Source organism: Sebastes umbrosus, chromosome 11 (genome assembly GCF_015220745.1).
Source record: "Sebastes umbrosus isolate fSebUmb1 chromosome 11, fSebUmb1.pri, whole genome shotgun sequence".
Lineage (NCBI taxonomy): Eukaryota > Metazoa > Chordata > Actinopteri > Perciformes > Sebastidae > Sebastes > Sebastes umbrosus.
The window spans coordinates 6,088,671-6,096,649 of NC_051279.1; the positions used below are offsets into that span (position 1 = coordinate 6,088,671).

At 42.1% G+C, this 7,979-nt stretch overlaps 1 long non-coding RNA gene across 1 annotated transcript in view; it reads left to right on the forward strand.

Annotated features, from left to right (window-relative positions):
* The window catches only part of LOC119497217, a 37,215-nt gene extending 31,825 nt beyond the window's left edge, over window positions 1-5,390 (forward strand). The window contains exons 2-3 of the long non-coding RNA XR_005208885.1: window positions 4,985-5,116; window positions 5,220-5,390. This is a non-coding gene — a long non-coding RNA (uncharacterized LOC119497217). The remainder of the gene's footprint in view (window positions 1-4,984; window positions 5,117-5,219) is intronic.
* The last annotated feature ends 2,589 nt before the right edge of the window (window positions 5,391-7,979 follow it).

The following is a 7,979-nucleotide window of genomic DNA, read 5'->3' on the forward strand; positions in this document are numbered from 1 at the left end:
CCAACCTTTAAACACCTGTAACTGACGGGATTTGAAGCCGACAGCTGCTGCCGATGATGATGATGATGATGATGATAATAATGATGATGAACTTTTATATACAACCTTCAAAACAAGCTATAACTGTTCCAACGCTTGAATATAAAGCAGATTATGAATTACAATTTTTCAATCTTCCTCAGACGTTTGCGTCCAATTAAATTATGTTTTGATGATGAAATAATTACGTCCTTTTGAAATGTTGATACATTTCAGATTGCAGGAATTGAAACCTTTCACTTTTTTTTCCAAACACATTTATTCCGCTGTTTCATTAAACAGATAAGACGAATAATTAACATGTAAAGCTACACCGAGACCTGTTTTTCAGTCATTTTCTCATTCATCGCCTCCTTTCAACGGCTGATACCAATTATGTCTGAGTTCAAAAGTGGATTACGATCATGCTGTTGGACTTCAAAGGCTGACGTCAATCTGTCCTCGAGGGATTAATGTGAGAATCCACCAGCTTTCGGAGATGAATAAACAAACATATTCCACATTTTCTCCTGCCAAACATCTTGCTGAGCCACAAAAATAACACTATTTTCAAAGATGCTGAAACAGCTTCTGCTTTACCTACCAGGCATGAAGCGAGCCCTGAGCAGAGCAGCCCAAAAGTTTTGTTATAACATAAAAAAAATGTTTCAGTGCTCATCACAGCTTCACAAAATGGATGTTATATGCATTATATGTTTGTTTATAGCACCCCAAGGTCTTGTATAGTGTCCCCAACATTTATTTGTTATTTATATACTCAATAGGCCCTTGGTTTTTCGGTGTGTCCCGCACCATCGGCTCTAGTCTGCCCGTGTCGTTGGCTTTTCAGCCGATTCAGTATGTTGAATCAGCTGAGAGAAATCACTCCGATTGGCAGTTCAGCTTGAACGAATCAGTGCACGAGAAGAGAAACAGAAGTGAGGAAAGCTTACAAACGAGTAAAGAGGGCACACACAGAAGGCTCTTCTCATTTTTCATCTTCATCTCATCTGGTCATTCCAATACACGGATATTTTCACAACGACATGAACATCTGGAATGAAGCTAAGAGAAATTGTTCAGCATTTTGTTTCATGTACGTATCATAACAACAGCTTGTATATCCGCCATCCTCGGTCTTCCTGTTTCCTTTTTTGAATGATGAATACAGACCACCGCCGCCTGCTGGTGTGGAGAGTTATTTCCTCTCATGCAGGTGCAGAACGCCCGTGCTAACTGGCCGTCGGCTGCAGTCTTTGTGGTGTGTTCAGGTGCAACATGTCGGCCAAAACAAAGGCGACATGAGGCGACGCAACAGACGGCCTTCGTCGCCACTAATTCTCTGATGATGTGTTGGTGTGTCCCCAGCTTTACTGATGAGGAGAGCCTGTTACCTCCACCTAAATGCATTTATTTAGTCTGATTTATAAAATATTTAACATGTGTATATTTTTTAAATAACACATGCATAAAACAAAGTGATTTATCAATACGTATATCTCTTCAAAATGGTTTATGGCAGTAAAAATGGTGAGGAACGTTCATCCAGCACAAATTCGCTCTTCTCACGATTTATAGATAAGGACTTTTGGGAATTGGGTCACGATGGTTTGTCACTTTTTAAAAAGTGTGTACCCAGAAAAAAAGTTTGGGAAACACTGTACTACAACATCACAGTTTGTTAGTGATGAAGTCTCCACTACAGTCCAGAGGTCAGAAGCTAAACACTCTAAGAAAACAAACTGTAACAAGAAGAGAAACATTATCTCATCTGTACAGTCACCAGTAAATTCCTCTTCTACTGTTTCTTATCACTCCCCCAGGAAGAGTCTCCTCCTCCTGCCACATTTATCTTCCATTATACTGTATGTATACAGCAGTGTGTTGCTTGGGACAGCAACCACGATGAACAGCACGCAGGGAATGCAAACAAACCATTAATCTCCTCCTGCCACGCAGAAAACCAACCCACACTGCAAGCATTTCCTAAATACTCTCCCAAGCTTATTTAGACTATGTTGTTAAGGCTGTGAGGATGATGCAAACGATAAGGCCACAGTGTATTTGCTTTAAAAAAAGCAACCAAAAGAGTTTATTACTGTGGGGAACGCAGAGAGACAGAGAGGACGTCTGGAGTCAGTGTCTGGATATTAACATCGGCCCTGTGTGTTTGTGTGGAGTATGAATAAATAACTAGAAATAGCAGCGGCGCTCCGTCTCTCTCGCTCTCAATTACAGTCACAGTTGCCGCTTTTATTATTGGCTCCTAAGAGCACCTGTGCTGCCAAAGTGTAAAGAGGGGGAAAATAATAAATAAATGGAGGATAAAGAGAAACATATGTGAGTAACAGCAAAAAATAACCTTGGATTATGCTAAAAGTACAACATGACACGATGTATATGTGTTCTGCTGAAATACATGAGCTCTCTCTCTCTCTCTGAGCCCTAAATCGGGCTCACGAGCACAGGAACCTTCTGGAAACTGACCAACGCACACATGATGAGCAATCAGATCTGATTGTGTTGGTAATTGGAGAGGAGTTGTGCGTGGCTCCGTGGCACAACATGGTTGATTGTGTTTGAATAGCCGCTGATTGATCGGAGCCTCGCTGCAGCCAAGCTGTGCACGCCGGGTGTCCCGTAAAGGAAAACAAACAACAACTAAAAAAAATTGGTTTCCCAGAAATAAAGAGTTATACACTTCTAGACTCGACACACTCGCAAGAAATCCTTTAGGCCCCAAATTTAGCCCCGACCGCAGGGCTGGAATGACTCTATTGAGGAGTCACGGTTGGAAATACATTTGAAGACTGGATTCTGTAATGGAAAATGAGCAAGCTGGGCAAAGTAAGGCACCATGCTGTGTCAGAAATAACACCGTAGCTCTCACAGTCTTCACCTCCACCAGTTATTGCAGTTAGTAAGAGAAAACCGCCAATAAAGTGAGATATTTATTTGTCTCTGATACAAATCCACTTGTTTCAAAGACTCTCGAGAGATGTGTGTCGTTTTCTTGATTCGGCATCGTTATTCAACGTACTTCCTGAAACATTAGCAACAGTTCTCACCCAGCTCCATCTTGAGAGACTAATTTCAAGAATTCAGGGTGTAAATTGCTGAAGAGGAGTATGAGTAGTTATCGGTTTTGATTATTTTCATGGCCAGCAACACAGTACATAACATGTATATATATATATGGATATACGTGCTCATTTAAGCAATAAGCCACAATTTACATTGATTTTACAACAGCTAAGGGGCCCCTTAGCTGTTTCTCTGCCAGATATCTCCTTAGGTTTAGGTAACAAACCTACTTCAATCAGGAGAGACTTCATATTAAATGAACAATAATTTATTACATGCATGATAAAATGAAAAGTGCAAAGTCTTTGGCTATTAGACTCCATAAGTATATTAAAGGGGGTAGTGCTGGCATGCTATAACTGTTAATGGAAAACGCAAATCAACGTGGCATGGTTTGACTCGGCGCGGCCAAAAGTGCGAATGGAAAAGCCGAACAGTGAAAACATACTGTTTGAAACTACAAAAGGGCAGCCAAACAGGGTTTTGTTAAAACAAATTAATAATCTGATCTTAAATCTATATTCATCATACTTATAATACCAGGACTAACTAGCGTTGCAATGCAATACCATGCAGGACAATGCCAAGACATTCTCACTCCCAACTCGTCAAATACCGCCGCTTGGTCAGTGCCCCTCTGCATCGAAGACCGATACAATGGAGTAACCCTCTAGCGTTACTTTTGGACTTTTGTAAACAAAGCAAAATTTTGATTTTAAATAATTAATTTGCAAATTAAATTCTTTCAACACACTCGTCAGGCCTCAAGGATACCGTCAATGTAGGTAAACTCCACAGTGTACCTTTAATGCAGTAAACTAATGACACTTTAAAGTATTTAAAAAACATCAGTAGAGGGCTTTAACCCCATTTGAGACTCTGGTGAAGATGTTTTTTTTGGTGGAGAATGAGGAGACTGGAGATAACTGCATGGACCATGTGACCCAGAGCAGAATTCCTGAGTAGCTGACTGGACAGGACTTTGGGCTGAGTCACATTTTGGGAGCGTCTCTGGAGAAAACAGTCGACAGAGAAGTGGAGTGTGTCAAGGAGGCAGTGAAATGACAGCTGAAGGCAGCAAAGAGCGGTTTTAAAGTCTGACAGCGACAGTATAATGGTTAAATCAGATGGGTTAGAGCAGTGGGAACACCAAAAGCCGATCCTCAGATGACAGCTCAGGAAATATGCATAACTACGTTAAGAGCATGCATATGAAAAGTATTTTTCTGGATGAAACTTTAACTGAGCTTTTAAACTTCCACTTTGTTTGAAGTAAAATCCATTTTGACGGTCGAATATGAGGCTAAATTGCAGTGACGTGACACAACAGATGTTTTTTACTGGACTGGGACATGGAGGGACGGGGTCAATGGTTTCAATCCAACATCCAGCTGCTCCAGTAGAGATACTGACTGGTCACCAGTGCTGGGGAACTCCCAGTTGTAGTTGCTTGTTGAGCACATGAATAAAATTCAGGTTGCTGAAGAAAAAACAGCATGCACGCTCCATCGGCCTGTTTACACGAAAAGGCGTATGAATGAGACGATAATGTGCAAGGCATTTAGCGTGCAATAAGAACGTCATTCATGCGTTTGCTGTGTCATTTGTACGCCGTGTAGTCTGTACTGACTGCCATGTAAATGCATCTGCGTAAATATGCTACGCTCAGTTAGTGACGTAGAATAAAAAGCGAGACAGACCGCTTATGGCGGGCAGGAGGGGAGGTGGATGGGTTCAACAAACACACATCTTTTTTACCAGGAGACCGGTTTTCGAGACCGGTGTTTAGTTATGTGACGTCACTGCTTTTGTTTTTGGTTGTTGGATTTTTTGTGTTTGCTTTCTCTCTCTCCCATTCCCCTCTGTCTTTTCCTCATGGCAGGGCATGTGTGTGGCCGGGCGTGTGGCTGGCTCCGCCTTCAGCAGCAGACGAGGAGCACCACGTTCTACTCGCCTCATCAACTTCCCCATAAAAGCCCGGTCTCCACTCCACTACGTTGCCAGATCTCGTTCGGTAGTGCATGGCGTACCTTCTTTCCTAGTGTTTTTTCAAGATTGCTATTTTTCTAGTTTTTGCTCGTGACCTCATTACTTACCTGTGTTTTTCCTGCTCTCAGATTATCCTGTGTGCCTCGCTGCTGCTCCTGCTTCCACGACTCCAGTGGCTGAGATATCCCATGCGCTCAGTCCTCATGTTCCATTCTCTCCTCGCCACGAGCCGGCCAGATCCCTGCCCTCCTGCTTGCGTTTTTCCTCTTAGTTGGAAAATAAACTTTGTTTTATTTTAACTTACTGGTGTCAGTCTCTGCTTCGGGGTCCAAACTAAAACAGTCACGTGTTTTTTATTGACGTTTTTGACGTGTTTTCCGTACTTATGTTACAGCCCAGTCGCACAGCAGTTCATGAAATTGAATGTGTTGATTCGTGTGCAGAGACACAAATTTCACTTTTTTAGTAATGGTCAGCACAAAATCAATTTGTATGTATTCCACGTAATCATGAACCAGGAAATATAAAGAGCGGCGAACGTCACATAGGGAGAGGGCCGGGGTGGATGTGTGGGCCAAAAAACACTGGACTTTCACCCAGGATGCCGGTGTTCGTGTTCCATGTGAAACTAGAAGTCAAAGTGGATTTATTTGTCACATAACGTCATTACATAAGTTCCAGTGTTATTTAAACCCAAACCACGATCTTTTCCTAAACCTAAATAAGTAGTTTGTTGCCTAAGCCTAGGCAAGTCAATCTATTCCTAAACTTAACTATGTAGTGTTATTTTTAGAAGACTGGAATGGAAATTGACACGTGTTGTTGGACATTTGTCGGAATAAGCACGAAAAATACGTTGTTGACAGTCGTGCTGAGCGTCACAAAAAAAAAGGGAAATTTGTGTCGTGTTGCTTAGTTTACGTACTTATTTCAAGCCCAACCATGACTTTTTACTAAACCTAACTGCGGACGTAACTGTAGCTTTGTTGCGTGGCGTACAAATGATAAGCGAAAAGCAAAAATGCTTCCTCATGACACGCGGAATGTCGTTTTAATGTCGTGCTATTTATACGCCTTCCCATGAGACCTGGTTGACTCCATAAAGCTGCTCCCTGGATGCATGAAGGTGAAGAAACACAGAAAAAGCATCATTTATTCTGCTAACGGAGCCTCAGGGGAAAAAGAAGAAAAGTTAAAAACCATGTGTCTCTGTTCGACACAAACCTCTTAATACCAATAAAGGAAGTATTTTCTCAGTTTTGCGCTGCAACAAAGTCTTCAGCTCTGACTCAGAGCGAGTTGGAAAGCGTCCAGCTCCACTTGAAAAGTCAGTTTCACATGATTGACCCTGAAATAGAACAGGACAGCCATAAAGAGCTCTGCTGCACCCTTGGATGAGGTCTGTTGTGGGAAAAACCTCCAGTTTTGGTGATTTTAATGTTTTATTCTGAAGGGATTAATCAATATTTCTGTCCATTCTGGGCCCAGAAATGTCAGAACCGGGGATAAAAAGTGGACCACGCAGAATTGTTGGTATGAAAGCCAGAGTAGACTAGATTTTTTTTGCCTCGGCCATTACCTGAGAAGTGTAACCTCTCCCAGCAAAATCCACTTTCATACCAACTTATAGCTGATTTTTAATGACTCAATACTATCAAAGAAAAAGCTATAAAAGTCCCTTAAGACCAAATGCCTTTCTGTGACATTTCAGGAGGGCGATTACACCTGGTAAAACAATTTAAAGCCTTGAAGGATCATTGAGCATCAAACGATTCTGGGCCGGGAGTTCATTTTTCCATGCTTAAGGGACTATGAGGGAAGCTTTTAAACAGCCCGTCCTCCCCATGCTTCGCCGCGGAGCTCGTCCTGCTTAGAATAGAGAGATGATGGGTTTGAGTGACCTTGGCGTGCTGTGGTTTGTCTCGTCACAGAGCGGCAGTCCCGTCCAAATCAATGTCTCCCAGACTCAAGTTCTGCCATCCCTGAGCGGGAGAGGGAAAACAAGACTCCCAGGAATCCAAACACACACACACACACACACACACACACACCATCTCACACGCTGGTCACGCCTCCTTCACTCCACCGCCGTGACATTAAGATGACAGCAAGCACCGACATCACCACCACGGAGGAGAACAAGTATACAGAGAGATGAGAAACATGAGAAAGGGAGGTCTGGTGATTAGCACAGGTCTCACAGCCCCACCTTGTGTTCGTAGGTAGGAAGTGACACAAACACACACAAACACGCACAGATCAGGGTGGAGAGAGAGAGAGAGTTATGCATTCCAATAGGGTCAGAAAAACTGATTGGTCAGATGATGAATACACAGCAACACAGATTTGAATTTTACAAGGAAGTAAAGCAGACTCACACACAAACACACATTTGCTCACATGCACACAGATGCATGCTCATAAAACTGGAGCAGATGCTTCTTATTTAGTATTATGCAATATTTGCTTTTGGGGGAGAATCTTTCATCATTCATGCACGTAAACAAAAATATTGAATTGAATTGAAAGTGTGTGTAAAGTAATTATGATGCCTTGTCGTCACTCTGAGCCACAATTGAACCCGTCGTGCAACTGTTTTATACTATTATTATACTAATACATACATACTAATATATAATATTGGATGGATTTAAATTGATTACCGGTATCCATGTTCCCCAGAGGATGAATCCTACCCATTCTGGTGACCTTCCTATCACACCACCGTGAGGTTAACCGTTGTGGTTTGAGTGAAATTTCGAGTGAGTGTTGGATGAATTGCTTTGAAATTTGGTACAGACATCTATGTTTTCCTCAGGTGAATTGTAATCACTTTGCTGATCCATCTTCTTTGTCCACTACTTAATGTTTATGACCAAATACCTGCA